This window comes from Tyto alba, unplaced genomic scaffold, assembly GCF_018691265.1.
Source record: "Tyto alba isolate M040663 unplaced genomic scaffold, T.alba_DEE_v4.0 Super-Scaffold_14, whole genome shotgun sequence".
Lineage (NCBI taxonomy): Eukaryota > Metazoa > Chordata > Aves > Strigiformes > Tytonidae > Tyto > Tyto alba.
The window spans coordinates 13,932,437-13,954,745 of NW_024881276.1; the positions used below are offsets into that span (position 1 = coordinate 13,932,437).

The 22,309-nt window shown below is 38.5% G+C and overlaps 1 protein-coding gene across 1 annotated transcript in view; it reads right to left on the bottom strand.

Moving 5' to 3' along the window:
- Positions 1-22,309, bottom strand: part of MAP7D2 (MAP7 domain containing 2) — an 84,611-nt gene that overhangs the window by 46,769 nt on the left and 15,533 nt on the right. The gene's annotated exons all lie outside the window — the stretch shown is intronic.

The following is a 22,309-nucleotide window of genomic DNA, read 5'->3' on the forward strand; positions in this document are numbered from 1 at the left end:
GGGCACTGAAGCGCGCTGCTTTAGTCCGTTATTCTGCTGCCAGAGCTCCTTTTATCCAAAAAAACTTCCACAGCACTGGTACAGAGCAGCTGCAAATATATTTCAGGTAACTCGGGGGTCACAGGACAGCATTTCGGGGGAAGCCCCAGCACCCTGCCTTCCTGTGTGCTCTCTGCCTGCAGGGCTGGAGGGCAAAGCAGCCAGCCATCGGCCTCAAAGAAAAGCAAGATGCCTGCAGATGGGCCAATTGGTAGAACTGAAAAGAAGACCTATAATCAAACTCTTAATTAACCTATCTGTCAAAGTAACAAAGTACAAAAGCATGACCTGGCAAAACTACAACTTGCTTCTAAACCAATTTCAGCCAGCAAGCATTCTTCTGGAGCCTTGAGTAAAAATGACAACACAGATCCGTCACAAATAAAGGGCTCACAGTGGGAAGACAGAGGTTTGGTGAATGAGCATTTTGGAGGCACAGCATAGCACTGACCTTAAACAATCCACTGCACTCATACCTACAGGGATAGTTCTGCAGAGTCCTTTTATTAACATTTTTTCAATTTCAAGTCTAATTTAATAGAAACTGGAATAGAGATATCTGCTTCGATATTTGCTCCGAGCTGCAGGAAAGGTGTATTTAGAGAATCAAGATAACATATTTGGCTTCTAACAATGCTTACAGAAATGCAAAGTATTGCCACCATGCCCTTTACGTCCACCACTTGCCTACATTTTTTGTCTTAAACAGTACCGTTAACTTTTTACATTACCTTCATATGTCACTATACCCTGTCTTCCATTAAGTCAGTGATGCCTGAAGATTTAGAGAAGGCTTTCTCTTCTGGTTTTTGTGGTGAGCAAAAAAGAAAAATCCATTTGCCATTTTTCATTTATATATCTTTCTATTAAAAAAAAAAAAAAAAAAAAAAAAGCACTGACGACTTACTAACTTGGTATACACCCATCAAGAACTAACCTAAATAACTTTTACTTTGCTCTGCCCCTACCTGGTGCACCACTGAAATAGTATATTATTCCACACAGAAGCAGCTACCAGATGTAGAAAGCACATTTTCCCTGCGATTTGGCAAAAGCTTCAAAAAAGAAGCAAAACTGATTAATCCAGAGTGGACACGATCAAGTAAACCTCCTCCTCCGTGAACCTGACTATGATTAGGAGCAAGAGTTAAAACATTGCTTTTACTGTGCTTCACACTGGTAACATTTTCCATGGATTTATTTAAGGGAGAAGAACATCATCCACTGATTATCAAAACCAAAACAATTTATTCTAGGAACATGCACAGTAAATCCTCATTGGGAAGAAAACCTTTTACAGCTAGATGTCCACCTTTAACCTTTTTTCTTGCGTTTTAGTATGTGCACTATGCCAATGTACTTCATGTTAACAGTGTTACATATAGACCTACAGTTTCAAATACGTTTCTGGTTAGTTTATCAAAGATTATTCCATACGGCTCCTGCTTTTGAATGCCTCAGTCTTGGCCTCTAGATATAATTCTTAATAAATCATATAATTTAGTGGTGGGATTCAAATATTTGCCCATTTAAATCCAGAACATGAACTTTTCCCTCTAACATGCAGTTATCTGATCTTGTCTGAGAATCTAATCCTTCTAGGTCTCCTATCACAAGAGCCTAACATGTCCTTGTTGCAACTCCTGTCTAGTTTTCTACCTGTTCTTTAGCTGAGCTTCTGACTCTCAAGGAACACCAAGCATGAAGCTTTTGGTGCATGCAACTCCACCTTCAAGACATGGCTGAGACTTGACCAAGCGCTAGCAACCTCACTATCCCAGATAAAAAGAACAAAATCATTATATTCGCATACATTCTTTTGTATGTAATGAATGCATCTTTGTATGATCATTTATAATTATTTTTCTTGATCCGACTATTTAATATTAGCCACTGTACACTGAAACAGATGACTTCAGGTCTACTAAGTTAGTACTTGGAGAAGTATTTTTTCAAGGGCAAGGGACTGACACAAATAAGGTTGATCATTTCTATATCCCTTTAAAGAGTTACATGAATCTATGTTCTGAAATAGTATTTAGGTGGATCTTCTGTACTTTAAAAGCCTTAGAAAGATTAAGTCTACCTTTTTACCACTGCAAAAGATAAATCTTCATTTAATCTGTAATTTCTCGAGGAATATTCACCAAGTTTCCTCTATAAATTGTCTTGTTTATGCAAATTCAGAACACAAATCATATTACATGTAGAGCTGTTAACCTGCAGAATAAATATTTTGCCAAACCAACACTTCTCTGCACAAGAGAGATGAATGCATTGTACATCCACTGATTTTTCAAGTCTCAAAAAGAGGAAGTTGTGGGGTTTTTTTTCATGGTAGGAATTTGGAGCTTTTATGAAGATTCACAAAAATCTGTAAAACTAAAGGATAAAACAGAAGTGAAAGCTACCTGTACCAAGTGACTAAGTTGTATGCAAAGTGCTTAAATGATATGCAAAGATGAACACATATGCTGAATCCAGGATCCATGGCACACTCGTGCCAATATAAAAATAAAAAAAAGGCAATTAAAACACATTGTGTCACTAAGCATTGCAGTAAGTACTGCTTAGCAGAGATCAGGTCCTGTATTCAGTATTTCCTGTCAAAGTTCATCTAAACTTTGGCAGCAACGTGTAGCAAAGCTAAACAGGATGGAGGGAGACTCCAGTCTGTACCACTATCTCCCACCCTCTTTTGTGACCTTCACGGCCCAGAGAGAAAGGAGTTGAGAGAGGTATTTAAGCCAACCCTCCGCAATTTTCACAGCCATGACAAGAGTGCCTCTGTCCTAGATCAGGGAAGTCCCATGCGGGAGTGTGTGGGGCAAGCACCGGGGGAAGGACGGTGGGGACTCGGCTGATGCTTCTCTTGGCGCAATCAGTTCAGCCACCCACAGGCACTTGTACATAAACTCACACTCTACGGGCATGGTGTTTTCTTTTGACTGTTACCTGAATTCATTTGAGACACTGGCCCAAAAGACTATTTTTTAAGACAATACAAATACTTCAAAAATGACATTTCTTGGAGTACTTCTGTTGATCCTTCAACCATCTGGAAAAGACTGACTTGATTCAGAACAAAGTCCAACACTGGCACATCTTAGAGTTTGTGATTGAACATCAGTGCCCAGATACTTTTTAAACACTACACAAAACCAGCAGAAATTGATTTTAAATGTTTTAAAAAACCATGGGTTTTATTTGTTCAAAATGACAAACCTCTATTATGTGGCTTGTTTGGGTCTTCCATCACAGTGCAAAAAAGCTGCTTGATTGGTTCAAAGGCAAAATTTGTTCATTATTTTAGTCCTTATGCCTCCATATACAACTCTGGGAATGCAATACGAATGCTGCTGGTTCTTGTACCTGAATTTGCAGCACTTTGCACAGCAAGTTTCTGTTCTCATTCCTATGTATGGGCAGAGCTAGAAATCTGGCCCACAGAATCTTATTTTTCTGGTAACAAATTCTTCAAACAAGTGACTTGGGAACAAAACTCTATGGGGCACTAAAAAGCCTCATTTCTTACAGGGCTGTGCCTGGACACCAGATTCTCTTCTGTCTATCACGATGTAAATTCCTATTGAAGTGTCCTTGGAGGTCAGAGCATTTATAATGAAACCCCTCCTGAGAGTGATGAATTTTATGGTATGTAATATGAGATGAGCTTTCACTTCATTCTGTGGCATCACCTGTTTTTACCATCTTTGCAGGAATATAGCACCCTTTACTGTGTAACTTCTGTCAAATTTGTCTGAAATTGCCTAATGGCTTTAACAGCTAATTATTGGCGAGAAGAAAGAAGGATGGACAGATAGGTGTGATCCTTTATGCTTATTTTTTTTTTTTAAGAAATACAGATAACTGAATTCTTGAAACTGTAACCAACTTAAAACCTGCATCAAAGTCCCTACTAATCTGCATGCCTTGAAAAATACAACATATTCAGTGTATGATGACCCTCATGACAACTTAAGTCTATCAAAAATTACGGAAGTTGCCAAAAAAACCCAACAAATACAGAAATCTGCATGCTATTTCTTTTTAATAACCTAATAGTTCAGAGAAAAATAGATACCTCTTCTGCACATAATTTTATGAATAACTGAAATAGAATAAATGCAACTAAAAAACTGAGAAGACGTAGATGAGTCAAAACACACACATTTAAACACAGTTTAGATGTTTTAGGAAACCACCAGGTAATGTTACACTGCACTGATTTTTCAGAGCATCTAATTAAATGCCTGACATTTAAGCTGACAGGCCTAGAAAAAGGCAGAGACAACATATAAAATGAGTACTTTCAAAGAAGCTTAATCCAGTGTCATGACATTAAACTGCTAAAATAAACTGACCAACAATAATGGAAGAATAATTTTCAGTGCTAATTTCTTTTGGGTTATTTATAAAAATCAGAATGAGAAACTGAATGCTTGCAGTTTATCAAAACAGCACTGTTCACCTAAAAAGTGGCTGATAACAGATGAGCTCAAGGAAATTATTTGCACAGAACATAACGAGCTCTAAAAAGAAACAAAGATAATTATTTGCACAAGTGAACAGTAGCATAAATGTACTAAGGTTGATGATGATGGCTGAATTCACACTCACAGTCTTCTCCCGTGGGAGATGCCACAGTGAATACATCAAATCTAATCACGCAGCCAGACTTTTTTTGGCATACCGATTTATTTAATGCTATGACACAGTCTAGTAACACATGCTGTGGATGTGTACATTGGGATAAAAAGAAAGCTCTTCAATAGAGATAAATGCATGGTGAATGCAAGAAATTGAAGGTCACACGCTTGGCAGACAATACTTTGTTCTAACTGATTTTGAAAACACTTGAATGATGATTTCACAATTAAATGATACACTTATAATACAACGTAATTGTACATTTTCGACAATGAAAGCCAGTTAGCTTAATTTCTTCTAATGTGTGTTTAGATTTTGTAAGTCTACAATTACCCTGCAAATGGGTTAGGTGGTGTTCTCTAAAATTTACTTTTTAATTTTCTCTTGTTCGTTGTTCCTCCTTCTGCCCCTTTTCTGATGTGTTGCAAGTGTGGTTTTGATAAAGCAATTTATTGGCAGGAAATTTAACCTCATCGATCCTCTAAATAAAACAAATGTAGCTTTATTTGGCACCAGAATGTAGGTGTTTAGAGTCAAAAGCTTGCAACTTTGCATCAAAAAAGACAGCAAAATATCCTCTTTTAATTCCGATAACTTGTGTGTCATCATCTTTCCCCACCCCAGTGTCAACACTAAATCCCCAACTATGTTCTTTCCTACCTGATTATTTTTCTTTTCGTGCCATAAAACCGGTAAGACAGAAAAATCTAGTTTTTTATAGTACTCCAGTAATTATGACATTTGTACCAATAAAACTTGTTGTAGTCATTCCATAACTGAGTATCTACTTACAATTAATTCCTTATCTTTGCCCTTAATATCTCTCACTGAGGTCTCTACTGAGACAATCAGGCTGTCCACCTTGCACAGGCTGCCAGAACTTACATTACAGCTACGAAGCAGAGACAGGTGCAAAATTTTCCTCATTCCAAGAACACCTTCAATTATTTAAAATAATCCCAATTCAGGATCCTACAAAACTAAAGAATTTTTTATTAAAAAATAAGAAATCTCTACCGCACCTGTGACCTGACACAAAATTGTACAGCACAATTACAGAAATACCGTAAAATTATCAATGGATTAATTCTTTTTTCTTCCAGCAATCTACTAATTTTATTAAATTGGTATAAATTACCTTTCTTTTGGTTTGCATATAGATACTTAGGATCTACCATATATATATATATATATATAAAAACACATCTTAGTGCTATGACACGAAAAAGAGAAGCAGCTACTTTCTACCTCAAAAGTGAATGGGCTGTAGCAGAAGATGAGTTTCAAATGATTGACTGAAATAAATTCTCATGAATTATGCAATATAAACTAAATTACAAGTGGTAAGTAATTGTTAAAGGTATTAAACATTAGCTAGATTTATACTGATTAAGAATTTATCACGTTTACAAATTCCACAGGCATAGGACAGCAGAAAGGGTTAATCCAAAGGAGTTTTTAAGCAAAACAAAAACCAAAACACACTACTTGAAGACCTCAGTAGTGCCCACGGAAGCCAAGGTCCAAGCACCCTGATCACACACATAACAGGTCTGCTAACAGAAGGGAAGAAAAAGCTCTTCTCCTCTATAATGCACACCTCAATAAACCAGCAGCCACTCTTGCAAAACGAGTGAGAAGAGATCAGAAGAATTCAGGGGAGAGAAAACATTACATACCTACACAGCAATGTTTTAGGGTATCCCCCCCCTTGTATTAACCTCTCTTCTTCTTCCTCCTAAGATTTAGGATGAACATTTCCCCATACTAAAGGCTGGAGCATCAATGAGAGTCACCAGGTTTTGAGTGCTGAAATAGAAGTATTTTTATTTTGGCACCTTGAAAAGCAAGTCTTAGGAGAAAGGGTGTCTCAAACACACACTTGCCAAAGGGCAGGCTCCTACCCTATGTAATCCATCTGGGCAGTTCAGATAAAAGGTATATTAAAAAAAAAATAAAAATAACCAAAACGAGAAGACCTCATATATACATGCTACATAACTATAGCAAGTTCTGAAATTGCTAAAGGTAGACTCAAGAGGAAGTTTGAAAAGTTTCAGTTTGAAAATAGGAAATATTGAAGATGAAAAATAGATCAGCCTACTTTGCAAACAACTCTAATTATTAATAACATGTAGATCTAGCCAGATGGGAGACAATATCCTGTGTAGTGCAGCTGAGAACAATAAGAGCAGGGAAATAAAATCATTCTTCTTTTCAACTGTAATACCATAGGTAGTGCTAAAATTTATTTTCAGGAAACATTCTGCAGGGTTTTTTTCCAAAATATAAAGTGAAGTGCAGCCCCCTAGGAATTATTGCTCATAACAGCCACTGCAGCAGACTGAAGCCACAACGATTCCCTTCTCTGTGTTGAAGAGCAAGTCTCAAGGATGTTTTTGACAACTACTTAAGTAGACAGCATAAAAAAAGACAACATTCCTAAACACTATTTGAAAAGATCATATCTGTTTCCCTCCACTCAGAAATACAAGTAGTGTATGCATATAGGCCACTCCGTTCCACTCTCAAAATTACTGTTGACAAAGACACCTCCACGGCAACTAGGCTTCCACCCTCTCACTGGAATTGGATGCAGGCTTTTTCTAAGTACTTTCCATCTTCTAATACTATGAAAAAAATAATAGGTCTATTACTATGATTTATACAAAGCTAACTTCTCTAGAGGAATCAGTAACTTGGGCTCTGTAAATATTGTCTTTCTAGGCAAAAAATCTACATACTTTATACAGCAAGCATATCATTATTTCAAGATTACTTTTCTTGCTGTCAAAGAGTTCAACTGGAAGTGTTGTCTATTACACAAACAGTCAGAGACTGAATTAGCTCTTTATTCTTTTTTTCCCTCAGCCATCTTATATTGATTTACAGGATTAAGAGTAAGCAAAGATTTAGAAAAAGATTTTATTTATGCATGTGCAGATAGATCTATTCCCCCCCTACATATATATATATGGGGGGGGGGGGATGGGATGATGACAGAAATTAAAAAAAAAAAAAAATGTGTTCCAGTTTTCAGAAGCAGAATGATAAATAGGAGCTCTGTGTGAACATTTATCCTTTAAAACACCTCCTGGGTTTGTTTATTCACTGGAGATCACATGGCAGACTTATTTAACTTTTCTGCCCTTAACACTATATCCAAGCCAAGATGCTCACCAATTTACAAGGTTATCTGAAAAATCAGCAGAAAAACTATTGCCACAACCTCCACGTGCAAGGCAGACCAGGAATGATCATCCCCAAACGCCCTTCTCCAGCACAGCAGTGCCCCAGCAGCTCTCCCCATAGGACTGGGATTTGCCTGAATGGGCAGCACCTAGCATGTTATAGGCATTTTAAGAATTTTGTGTTGTAAACAGCGCACATGTTAAGCTTCAGTGGTGCTGAGTGCTACCCAGTGTTTATTTTTAGATTTTGTTTAGCAAATAAAACAAGTTGTATTTACATACATCTGAGAAATACAGATATATGTACAATGCTAAGACAACATTTGAGTGTGATTAGGATCATTACCTGTTTCTACCTTCATGGAATTTGGCTGTGGAGAGTACCAGTATCCTGAGCTCTGCTGTTTCTCCTTGTTTTATACAGTTTTCCTCACTCTTTTTATTAAAAAGAGAAAAAGAAATATATAAAGGAGTGTTCTCTCTGCCACCCTGCCTCCTTCCTTTTTGAAATAATTCAAGTTCCACCAAAAACAGTGCCCTGCCTATGCACATATGCCCCTTCTCTGGCATGCCCTGTACCTTCCACTTCTCAGCATAAAACCACATGAGCTCTTCCCTCCCCTCAAAACCTTACACCTCAAACAAAACAGCCTTCTGCCACATCCGATGCACCTCCTTCCTGCAGCTTCCAGCACAACTGCCCTGCACCCAACCATCCTGCATCTTCTCCCCCAGTTTGCAAACTGACTCTGCTTCCTCGGCGGGGCAAGTGCCGCCAGCCCCTCTCCTGCCGTCGGAGGCGGCTGGCACACTCCAGCACAGTACTGGCAAGCAAACCCACACACCCCACGCGTGCTCGCCGTTTAGGGAGGCTTGAGAAGCCCTCAGCCAGAAAACAGGCATCTTTCCTTGGGACCGTGAAGTCACTCCCTGGCACCCAGCCACCTCGTTCGCAGGGGAAGGTGATTTGGACACTTCCACGGGCTTGGCTGGCCACAGCCTGCTCTGGCAAGCCCAGCCTGGCCTGCCAGCCACACAGCTGGTGCTCCTGGCCCAGAGGAGCTCTAGGCCACACTGACAAACCATATATGAGCTTTCCTCACAAAAATCACCCATTAGGTCTTACTCTAAAACTTCAGGTTTGGAACCAGAAATATGTAATTTGCTTTTCACTTTCCAAAGTTTGTCCTCGGAAGATGAGGGCAGGATTGAAGGTTCATAGAAGCAAAGCACAGCTCAGGCTGGAGGGGACCTTGAAAGATCGACTAGTTCAACCTTTCATGGGAAAGGGAGCTCAGATGAGATGATCTAGCACCTTGTCCAATCACGTCTTGAAAACCTCCAGTGAAGGGGACTCCACCACATCCCTTGGGAGGTTGTTCCAGTGATTGTTGTTCTCACTGTAAAAAATTTATTTATCAGGATGAAACCTGTCCTGATACAACTTGTTCCCATTGCCCCCTGCCTTCTCCACGTGGCTCCTTATGAAGACAGAGCTTCCATACTCTTTGTAGCCACCCTTTAAGTACTAGAAGACAGTGATGAGGTCCCCCCCAAGCCTTCTCTTCACCAGGTTAAATGCCTGGTCTCCGAAAGAAAGAATAGGAACATAAAACCTAGTGTCTTGTACTGCCACCGTACGACTGCAAAGACCGATTCTTCATGGCAGGGCAGAGGAAAGAGGTGAGCAAAGGGCCACGCTGCAGCGTGGAGGGAGGAGGCACAAGTGAGAGGTGGAGGCTGTTCTCCTCCTGAAGCTACAAGTGCAGATCTGCAGGTGGGTCTGTGACTTATTCTGCGAATTACAGTAAGTCCAAATCTCTCGTGGTTTTGGCACGGTTGTAACAAAACAGAAAAACACACTGACTGTTTTTTAAAAAAATCATTAAGGCAGGACAGACTTAAAATCACAGCAGAAGAGAGCACTTGTTTCCTTACAGCAGCTGACTAGACTAGTATTTTTGTCAATTTTATTCAGAAGAGTTGCAAGGTTATAAAGCATAATTTCCACCAATATATCTTAAAGTAAGAATTCCTCCAATTGCCAATAGAAGAAAAAAAGAGAACCAATGCAAACAAATTAATTCTGTATTATTAAATATAAATATTTAAAATCTTACATTTTATAGAACTTTATCTAGTTGTTCTCTGACAAGAATCAGAAATATATTTTGTACTCAATTCACTGGGACAAACAGGTCTATTTTTCTTTTTGAACCAAGTTAGTCCAGAAATATTTGATAAAAAACATTATATACCAGCTCTTAAGACAGTATCAAGATATCAATATCAGCTTTCAGTACTATTTAAATAATAAAATATTCAAGAAAAATAGCTTAAATTTAGAAATGGAATATAAATCCTCTAGTGACAACCTGCTGTTCTCACCATAATTTTAAAAATTACTCCAGCCTTCCACTTCCCTTCCTCTGATATTTTCTTTTAAAAATGCACATCTCTTTCCTACATCATTATTTGCCTTCTCTATGTTACCACCCCATGGTCTTCTCCATCATCCAAACTTCACTGATTATTATTCAGCCACAAAATTAAAGCCCATACTGATCTTAAATCATATAGAGCTTTTAGAAACCATCTGGTAAATTTTATGCCCTGAAATTCTAGGCAACATGATTTCCTATACAAGATTTCCTTAAAATCAAGTTCTATTTGATTCTAAAATACATGTATTCTTCCCTTTTTAAACTTTCAACTTTTATATTAATCAAAATGTATATAGGATGACACTTTACGTTGGTATGGCAAGTTGATTACTCTTCAATAAATGGTTCTCTTGTAGCGGTAATAGCTAAAGCTATCAAGAGAGAATATTAATATAATCTCTGCAAGATCAATTGAAATAGTTTGGCAAAAGGGAACGTGGCACTCAGAAGAATATGTGAACTTTAACTTGAAGTGTTTCCTGCAAGCCTTGCCTTACACTTCAGATGTATATAAGCATTGATATTTGACTGCTTAAGGTTCCAGAAACGTGCAAAAATGAAGTTAAAAAATTTTAAAGGAATGTCAGCACACCAAAACCACCTTAAGGCAAAGTCTGAATGTTAGTTCTTCCAAAGTACTTCCGATTAGTTCTTAAGCTTAACACACACACACACCCAACATGAAATAGAAGTTATCTGAATAAGTATTTGGCATATGTGAATATCTTTGCAATGACCTGACCCAAACTATAACAACGTCAGTAAGTCTTTAGATAAAAGGATTCAAGGCTCCAAATGTGTGATTAAGTCCTTCCTAAGTGGTATGTCTGATATACACACAAGATGTACCAGGCATCCTTTTTGTTATGACTAAAGTTGTCTTAACTTGTGGCACAAAGAATTCCAACTCCATCTGTTTTTATGTTTTGCGTGGCAGAAAGGTGCAGATGACAGATTTGGTTTGGTTTTGTGTTTTTTTTTGTTTTGTTTTTTGGTTTTTTGTTTTTTTTTGTTGTTGGTGGTGGTGGTGGGTTTTGGGTGTTTTTTTGTTTGTTTGTTTGTTTTGGGTTTTTTTTGTTTGTTTTTTTTTTTTTTTTTTTTTTTTTTTAAAGTGCAAGAAATATAACCTCATTTTCAATTGGATCCTCAAGTCTGCTCATTGCTTCCACTGACAGGAGAATTCTCAGCTTGTTTCCGTTTATACAATCAGCAGTTCCAATATGTGTTTTTTTCTGAAGTGTTCAGTGTATTTCTTTTAATAGAAAAATCACTGGTAACAATTTCTAGTATAAATGGAAAATGACTTAATTCATAAATACTTGAACAATAACAAATCACTAACTTTATACCTAAGAAATACTGGAAAAATCAACTCACTTTCACATCCTTAGCTAAAGCTGTTTTGGCCTGACCATCTCTGAACCCTCTTTAAGGAACATTTCTTCCATTTTTCACTTCTTCCCACAGCAGTTGTCTGCAAAGACATTTAATTCTGTAAAGCTACCATTTCTGAGTCCTCAGACAAATCTCTCTGCTTTAAAGCTTTAAAGACCTATCTGCCACCTTTTAAACAACATCTTGTCATACTACACAGACTAAACCACCACAATTTCTGTTTCATACACCACTTTTTAAAGTAAGTCTCTGGGTACCACAGCCACTTCAATGCAGTGCTCAGAAACTGAGGGTGACAGGCTTGCTTGAGTACAAAGGCTTTTTAAAGATGTAAAAAAACTTCCCACTGATAAATGGGAGCAGGAGGGGAATGGCTCGGGGTCCTTAAGGGCAGGCTGAGGGCACCGCAGGCTCTTCTTGTCAGCTGTGAGAATTGAGTGAGCAGAACAATTTTGGAAGCTTATTATCGGTTCAGCGAGCAAAAGGAGTTAACACACACGTACCAGAGTCCTAAGTTTTAAGCCAATTAAAAGCTTCACGTTGTGGCACTACCTCATTGAAAGAAATATGAAAGAACACAGTCAACTTTGCAGATCTTGCTCCATCTTTGTAAGTAAGACCAGACCAAAACTAAGGGGGGGGGGGGGGGAAGAATAAAATACACACCAAGAGAGTCCATACAATTACTAGTCCTGCAGCCATCATTTCAGCACAAAAGGATGCCCCTGAGTATCTGTATGCAAAACACATGTTGTTTTTCCTTGGTGAATATCGTGATTACCTTAACATAGCTAATTTGGGGTGAGCCTGTACACAGTCCTTTAAAAAGAAAATCACCTCTTTGCTAAGAAATGTTTTCATAGCACTAAGTAGCCAATTTCTGAACAAATTCCCTTTTGCAGTGAGTAGTACTATGTTCCATCTATTATACATAATTATAGCTGAGGAGATCATTTGTATGCTACTGCTTCTACACTACAGCAACTCCGAATACAGTAATAAAAATGTCTAACATACTCGGGGCATTATTTTCCTATGGTGATAAGGTAATCAAAACCATGCATATTTAACTAGTGAGAATCAGCATAGCTATGTATCTGGTTAGAACCATAGCAGGGTGAGAAGTAAACGTATTGCTTTCATTTCACAAGGATCCAAGCTGGGGGAGAGGAACTGTGCCAGCTTACAGCAGCTGAGCAAGATGGTATTTTTGATAACTGCCTTCTGGTGCTCAGAATCTAATTTCCGTACAAAAATACCCAATTTTTTGCAAATGGAAGGGATCTTCATAATTTTCTGTATATGCTTCTGTCAACAGTCTTGAGGAAGTGTGGATCACACTTACTTGTTTCACAGGACATGGGATACTGATTTGGGCAACAGCAGCTTGCCTCAGACTTTACAATTATTAAAACCTATTACAACGTTGATTCAATTATGCATTAAAAAAAAAAAAAAAAAAAAAAACACAAAACCCCCCCGATCAAACCACAAACAAACAAAAAAACCCCAACAAGAACACCATGAAGTGTCCTCCAACTCTTCCATTATTCATTAAATCAGCAATAGGCAGCTCGACATAAGGCATTCAAGCTGTTACGAAATTCATTTATCTGTAAATGACAAATGAAGCTCCGTCTCAGTATAACAGCTTTTCCTGGGGAGTCAATTTATTTAAATGAAATTAAGACATTATCATACCAAGACATAATTATGGGATTTTATACGTAGTTGCAACCGGAAATATCACAGCTGTGCTTTTAGACTTCTCTAGCAAAAAAGACTTATTAATTGCTACACTGTAGACCCTATCAGACTGGCTTCTGGGAATGAGGGGGCCTATATACAGCATAGCTATATGCCTTGATCCCACAATTGATACCTATGGCTACATTCCCCCTACCACAGCCAGAAAGGCTCTGGGCAGAGGCAGAAATCCGTCAATGGCTGCCTGCAAGGCTGTATCACGAAAAGGACTGGCTTGTTATCAGTGACAGCTAGAAATACCTCTACACTGCTGCAGCAATGCTCATGGTAAGATTGCCCCTGTGAAAGGTATTTAGAAGAATTAACGTATTCAGTATAGCGTTATCAGTAGTATGCACATACACTGCAAGACTGCTTGGCACCCCAGAAGTAAAGAACAGAATGAGATATCATAGTCCCTATGGACAAAGTCCATGAATGTAGAAGTCCTATGATTTAGTATTTCAATACCAAGATGATGAGTGTTCTATAGATACCTGATGTAGATTACTCATCCAGCAAGTCTGTCACACACTCAAGCATGGTATTTGAAAATACTAGTTTTTTCTAACTACCTTTTTAAGGCTTATCAAGAAAATTTTCACCCTACTCACTGCATCAAAATAGCCTGAAGGAGAAATATTTGGCCTCAGGAAAATAATTACTAAACTGTGTGTGTGCCCAGGTACACGCAATCCAGGAACTCCAGAGCATGCTTAACCAAAACACCTCAAACATACAAAACAGCAGACCCTATTTGGGGCTTTCTATTTCATGTTTGCACATGGGCACAGCAGATCACTTGCCTTCTCTGCCTACCCTGCAAAAGTGCCTGTACGCTGGCTGGGCAAGGCAGAGCGGAGCAGGAGGGCCACCCTGAGCAGCGGGAGTGGAAGGAAAGCAGAGGAATGCTTTGAAGGCAGGACACCCCGAGTAGCACACCCAGCCCCACAGCACTTCTGCACCATTGCCTCTCCCATGCCATGACCGGTGAATCTAACACAGGGGTTTGGCAGATGACACCTGAAGCAGGCAGCTCTGCCTGACATATGGGAGGGAGGTGACAGCGTAGCTCTTTAAAGCTAAGAGGCAGGTGTTGACCTGCCTAAATTAGGGAACATCACACCTAAGCCACATAACCTGACAGGCCTGATTTAGGATTTTGTTTAATGATTGCATTTATTGTAAATACAGCACTATGCTTGAGCATGACAACTAGCTTCTTCCAAACTATTAAAATCTGTTGTGATATTTCAACTTTACCAATCTAAATGTATACCCTTACTTAAGAACACTGGGTAAATCAAATTCAAGGGCTCAGATGGCTCTACAAGAAAAGGAAGGACTTTTATTTGGGGCAATTGAGATCCATTTTATTTTACGTGTTTATCTTACTTGTAAAGATAATGCTAGTGATGTTTGAAAACACTGAGGACCATGATAATAAAGCATACAGCAGCATATTCCATCATCTGCACACAAAAAAAAACAGGCCAAGCTAAATATTTTGGTATATGGAACCTAAAGAAGAAAATGCATCACTATGATAGTCTCCAGAGGCAAAAAAAGCTTTTAGAAAGAAAAACAGAAGCAAAGAGTGTATGTGGGAAGACAAAGTTAAGGCAGTATGAAGGTTCAAACTACATGCCCTTAAAATTCTAGTTTTTATTCTCTGCAATCGCTCAAGCCCTACTTCAGAATACTTTAACAAAGCCACTCAACCTTTTAGAGTAATACAGTGAAAATTTCTTTAATGTGCATATCCCAGAGCCCTAGAGGGGTTCAGTGCACTGTGCCCCTTCTTAAGGGTCAAAACTTCTGTTCTTTGATATTGCTGTACTTTTAAGTGTGTTGTTAACAGCAGCTCTTTGGTATATCAAAAAATCTCAGCTCAAAAAATAGACTACAGCATCATGAAATAAGTGGGACATATAACAGACAGAGCAGACTGTGCAGCTCTAGACTAAGCTTAGTCAAAACTGGCATAATAGCCAAGCTCAAGAAGCCAGGGCTAGGCAGGCAGCTTTCTCCAGGCTGTGTAGTGAGACAAACGGGATACAGGATAAGAAGGGTGCTTTTGTCTGGGATGTGGCAAAGCCGTGAAGGGATCCTCCTTTCTCCTTGTCTTGCCTGAAGAGGCATTCACAAAACAAGCAAGAAATGCAGTCAGGGATGTCAGCATTTTAGACTGTTTTCCAATCCCATCTAACTGAGAGAAGAATTAGAAGCTAGTGTCTGTACATCACAGGGATATTTGAAGGAAAAACAAGATGTCGACCTCACAGACACGTACAAATGAGATTTCACTAAGAAATGGCTTCAACAAACAGCTCAAAATTTAACGAGGGCAAATAGACTTGCAACACAGCATGCTCTAGGTTTGAACTTGAAACCAATAGAGCCAAGCATAGAAATGACATTCATGGGTTGCTTTCCTTTGCAGTTCTGGACAACTAGGACTAACTACAACAGCACAGAGAGGAGATAATCGCGGATATTTTGAAGAAGATGAGAAACAAGCAAATACAATACTGTGATTGAATTCCTGAAGGTGGTGACTTAAGACACAGGTAGAAAAGGCCTATTAGGCCATGTATATAGATTGACACACAGGAACAATATGTGAGGAAAAAATCAGGAATGGAAAATGAAAATATTTGGTGGTGTTAAGTCTTCAATATACTATCCCCACTCACTTTAGAACTTGATAAGAACTGGCCTATTTACAGTAAAAAACATGATATTTGAATCCCATCAGAAACACTGACTTATTTGATTTCTAAAGCCAACACAACAAAACAACTAGCCTTCTAAAGCAAAAATAGGTGCCAAGAACTCTGATTTGTCTTTGGGAGCAATTCTGTTGTGTTCATACAACTACACAACTACATACAACAAGGTCAACTGATAATCTAGAGGGCAAATTACCTGCTTCTCTGCTCGGGAGCTTCAGACAATGCATGTTCTATGAACAGCATTACTGTAGATGTTAGGAGACAGACTGTAAGAACATCATTATCATATTCAAAATCAAACAATTTCCTAGCTTCTAGAGAAAATAAAGTTGTTTATATTCTTATCTTGATTAAACCACTCTAGGATTTTAAAGGACAACTTAAGAAGTCCCTTTGAACAGAAACCAGTAAGAAAGAAATTATTTTGCCACAGAGGATTACATTTATATCCGATTAAAATAGAAAATACTGAATAAAAAGACAACAGTCTGTATAGTTACATTTTCATTCTCAAAATTACTCGTTTTAACAGAGAATTGAAAAAATCTCTGCAAATCTATACTATGTTTATATATTTATAAAATGTGATGATTAATCTGTACTAGGAAGAAAGCACAAAATGCACACCAGGCCTGTAAATTTTACAGGAGACTGTAGGTTTGACAAAATTTTCCTTGCTGCACATGTTCTGCAGAAAGTTACATTTCAAATATATTTGGGACTTCACAGTGCAAATAATGGCTAGAGGCATTTATAAACAGGTAATCTTTTCACATACACCAAATTCTGGATAAAGTTTTTTAAATTATTTGACATTATCACAAATAATTATAACACAACCAATAGTTTATCTCTAAAAATAAAGTATATATACTATTTAGGAAATAATTTTATTTCAAACCCTTAAGGATTGACTTTATAAAAAGGTTTTGCTCACTTGCATAGAAAATCTCCACAGATAACCAGCCTCCGAATGATTGTTAATACCACTCAGAACAGAAGTCTGTTCACATCTACAGGAAACAACAGTAACTCTGTGAAGACACAGGGATGAAACACGTGTAGGGGTCCCAGCCAAGCCCCCTCCAACAAGCATCTTGGGGACTTTCTGCAGGGGAAGCTGTCACCTCACATGTGATACACCATACAGATCCATCCTCCACAAACTGGCCCTACTCCAAGACCACCTTCCTCAGTGTTACTAGATAACTCAAAACACCTTGCTCTTTATACTTGCCTCCCACAGACTTCTTTACTCCCCACATACATTTGTACCAATGGAAGCTGAATTTTATCTGCCACTTACTGCTCAGTTGCTTGGTACTGATTTTTCTAATAAACTTCAGTAAGTGACTACTCTTTACATGACTTTTCTTAACACCTTATCAACAGAAAACCCCATTTCAGTATTCACACATTTTTCCACATCAGTTATGAGTTCACCAGACAGTAAAGAGCTTTCAAGATGTTCAGGATCTTTGATGAAGGTTCCTATAAATATCTTGTAGAAAACCCAAGCACACTCCTTCTAGATCACTCCACCCCACATATTTAATGACCTCTTGTGAGTCGTCAAACTGATTTACAAGATACATTTCCTTACAAAAAGCACAAAGGCTCTTCCCAGTATATCATACTTTGACTACTCAAGTCTTATACTTGAAAACTTTGATTTGTCACTCTTCAGTTATCCAGATCTTTTAAGTCTTTGCACTGAGGTTAACTTCCTCTGGCATCAGACATGATTTAAGCAATAGATTAAACTATATTCCATGGTAAGAAAGATTTGGACAAGAAACATTCCTTTCACACATGGACCATTCAGCAACCTGCCACAAAGTCTGGCAGGGTCTGTGTGAAGGGGTGGGGTGTTCACTGTCCTTTTTATGCCTTTACCAGTTCACTCCTCAAAAATATTTGTATTGTAATGTTACTATTTCACTTTCCAGCGATTATGCTTTCTTCCACATATCCTAATGAGAATATTTCCCCCTTATCTTTTTCTTTCCAATATCCTTCTTTACTCTGTTGTTTAACCATGTTTTAAGGATTCAAATAAAGTACTATTTTGATAGATTATTTTATATTTTGACAGATTATTCCCAAAGGAAATAAAAGTTATTTTCTACTGTAGAAAAAGAACTGCATAAAGTCTCTAATACTGGGCTCAGAGTTGCACTGTGCATCAATCAGAAGCATAAAATAAAATGTAGTCCCTGTCCCACAGTGATCACACTTATAATAGTAATAAGACATCAAAAATTACATAAGGCAGACATGGCAGGAAATCTGGTAAGAGATTAAATACTACCTGTATTTGTCAAACGATGCAGAAAAAAAAGGTTTCATTTATCCAAGTAGAGTTTTGGAGTGCCAGTAAGGCAAACTCTACAGCTCCTCATGAAAGCAGGATGCGGTAGTAGGGTTGCAGTGAGATCTAAACCATCATCTACACTGCTGTGCTTATGCAAAGGTTTCCTGAAGCTGAAATCTGTTTTAGGAAAGGCAAGAATGGTTATTCCTGACAGAAGCCAAGCAGGGTCTGTAAGGCTGGAGAACGCTGACAGGCAAAGAGCTTCCTGCACAGCATTGAAGGGGTCTTGCCTTACAGACCTGATGTCAATTAAAAAACAAAACAAAACAAAAAAAGCCACAAATAGGTATCTGAAAGCCTTCACCTATCTATCTCCTTCCTATCCGGGACCCTACTCAGTTTCCCCCTTCATCCTGATTCTTTTTCAAAATAAGAAATGTGCTCTCTACTTACTCAGTTATGGCTTCGTCTCCAAAGCAGGGGGCTCTGCAGCCAGTCAAGTACACGGCCCTCTAGTTATAACTGGAAAATAAGCTTACATTCACCAGTAAACACATAATAAGCAATAGAAACACATACTCGGTATGTAAGTCCAATAAGTAGAATTAATATAATAGGATACGTTTTAGTCTTCATTAAATATACCTGTATCATCTACTAATCCAGCAACATGTTCTTCTTTTCTCCAAACTCTTCTCATGACTACCTGCAATTTCACAATAAAAATCCCCTATGCGGATCAACTAGTTATATAATCAAAACAAATCAAAAGCCTGAAGTTTAATGTTTGGGGGGTTTTTTTTTGTTTTTTTTTTTTTTTGTTTTTTTTTTTTTTTTTCAAATCTAGTCCCAAATGCTTTGCTGAATGACAGGCTTCACAGGAATCCATGTATGCATGTTTACCTCACACAGACCTTTCTAAAACAGGGACAGGCAATTCTCATTATGACGTTCATCCCACATTTCCAATTACTATATTGCCACAAGCTAAAACACCACAAACACTATTTGCTTAAGTAGCACGTGCTGTAACCACAGTGATCAAAGGTTATAATGACGTGCAGTATATACGGAGCAGTAATACTATTTATGATTAAAACAAGCTTCTATTTCAGAGCCAGAGAAGTAACTGCATGCCATAAATTTTTTCAGGCCACATCAGTATATCTATTAAGAGCATCCTATGAAATTTTCCTGCCTGCTTAAATGAAGAAGAGATTTAAATGCAGTGATAAGTAGTTTGAATTAAGTGATTACCAGCAATCAACCCGGTGGTGCCAAACCAACAGCCTCCTGGCCATATGCTGCCCATCATACAGGTCACACAGATCATGAGCGGCTTTCCCTTGCCTAGACAGGGCATCCCAAGTCATACACCAGGGAAAGCCATCAGCATACTGAGCAGCTCAAAACAAACTGTTGTCCCTGGAAAACTCCCACTGACTACATCTTTGTGAGCTAGCGAAAGGTTTTTGAGAAAGCCTGTGGCTGAGTGGAGGCTCCATGACTTACTAGCCATTAGCAACATGCTCCTACAGAGGGGAAAATAAATGTCAGAGCAGACTGGCACTTAACCTTTGCAACATGAACAATAAACCTGACTTGTAAACAGCACCCAGTTACCTGCCCACGGCCATGCTGGTAGCAGGTTCAACCCAGCACATGGGAGGGGCTGTAACCAGCCCTCCTGCACCTCTTGAGCACACCTGAAAGCCTGACAAGCAAGGATTAAAGTGACTGCTACAGCTGTCAGCACCTCATGAGAAATGGATCACAAATTGTTTTTTCTCAGATACAGAGCACTCCATCAGGACAGCTACAGCATCTTCAATGTACCAGGGAGGGAGAGTGAGATTCATCCTACCCTCAGTTGCCTGATTAAACAGGCACCCGCCTCTGAGCTTCCCTCTCACTCACTTTCTGGAGAGCAGGGGTACTTCTAGGACCCGTCACCTCCTGCTGAGGGAGGAATTTAGAGGTGCCTATTCCACTCTACTTAAAGGGAGCTCAAGACAACCAGCACAGGCAGATGTCAGCCCAACTCCTGCAGAGCAGCTAATTGTGCACAGTAATGCAATTTGCATGCTCTCCTGACAGGGAGGCATGAGGATGCATGCAGGGAACAGGAGAATTTTCTACAGGTATTTTCAGAATACCACCTGTCTTCATTTGCCTGCTTACTAACAGCTAAAAAAATGACACTGCAGATGTAACAGCAATGCAAGCAGTTTTTATGCAAACGGCGGGGGGGAAGGGGGAAATCTCAAAACTCTACATTTTTATTGATGACAAAAGGAAATACATTAGGCAGCAGAACATAGATCCCTTCAGGGAAGGGACATTTAATGATGGATTTCCAGCTAAGGATCAAAGGCTTCTAAAAAAACATAGTAAAACCAGGGTTTCCAACAGATTAGACTATCTAAAGCTCATATTTTTCAGTTCCATTATACATGACTATCCTGCATCATCAGCCTTTGGGTTCCTGAACAAAGGCAGCACTCCACTGTCAGAGGAGCAGACCTTGAGGGAATGAAAGGTCAGAATATCAAGGCTTTGGAAAAAATGGAAGAAACACCAGCTAAATCATCTAAGCACAGGAACAAAAATATTAGGCACTTAATTTCATAATTACCTCCCCTATGGACTGCTAAAGAGATGAAACATACCCTCAAAACCTATTTCATCAAAACTGAAACATTTAACAAGCAGAATACCTAAAATAGTTGAAGAGAACCTAGTTCTTGATAAAACACTGACAAATCTGCACTTGATGACACCTTTGCCTGTGACAAACCTGTGTAAACACTCATTAGCAGGCACCCTTTCCCAGGAAAGAGTCTATTTTCAACAGATTAACACAGTAATTGTACCAGCTTTCCAATATATACTTTCAGGTTCAGCACTTGCTCAAGCTGAATGCTCAAAGCAGCATGAAATAGATGGCACTCGTGCCCTGTTAACCTCAGAGATAAAAAATAAACCCAAGGAGAGCTCAAGGTTTTCCTAGTTTAATGAAAGCACAGGAAGAGCAATGCTTGAAAAAGATCACTAGGAAACAACAGCAGTGCAGTAATGCTAACATAAAATGTTCGACCTTTATTTAATCTTAATCCCAACTACCCTTTCTCCCATCACAATAAATCCCACTGAACCAAAGGGATGTATGCTATTTTCTTCCTGTGACTATGTGCGAAAATTCTATGGAAAGTACAAGTAAATATAGACATTTGCAAAGAATTCTTATATATCTGCACAAAACCTACAAAAGTTAAATCTGTTACCAGAGGATGAAAAATAACAAACGATAAAGAAATAACCTTCCTGAACTGCATTTTTCTTTCTGTTGCCTTGCAGGATGAAAGATTAAGTCAACACATCTAGTAGATGCTCCAGTATACAACCTCATACATTGATTTTTTCCAGGATCATCGAACAGGAGCAGGATGTTCCTTTTAAAAAATTCTTTCATAAAAGCAGAGATCTGACTAAAGATATGCAAACCTCTTATGTTTCCACAATTATAAATAAATATGTAAAAGGACCATGAGGAAAATCAATGAGTTGCTCTCTAATAGAATGACATTTCTTCACAGATAAAGAACATATATGGACCCTGCTTATTCTTAAATTAATGTATGTCATTCTTAATTAAGCACGGTTTTGCTCAAATTTAGCGAAGTGTCTGGAATGCAAAATCCCCTTCTGTAAAAGAAATATCAGCAGATACCCTTTGATGAGTAACTCATTAAGAACTGCAGAAACAGCTGGAGAAAACCAGCAATTTCATCAGAG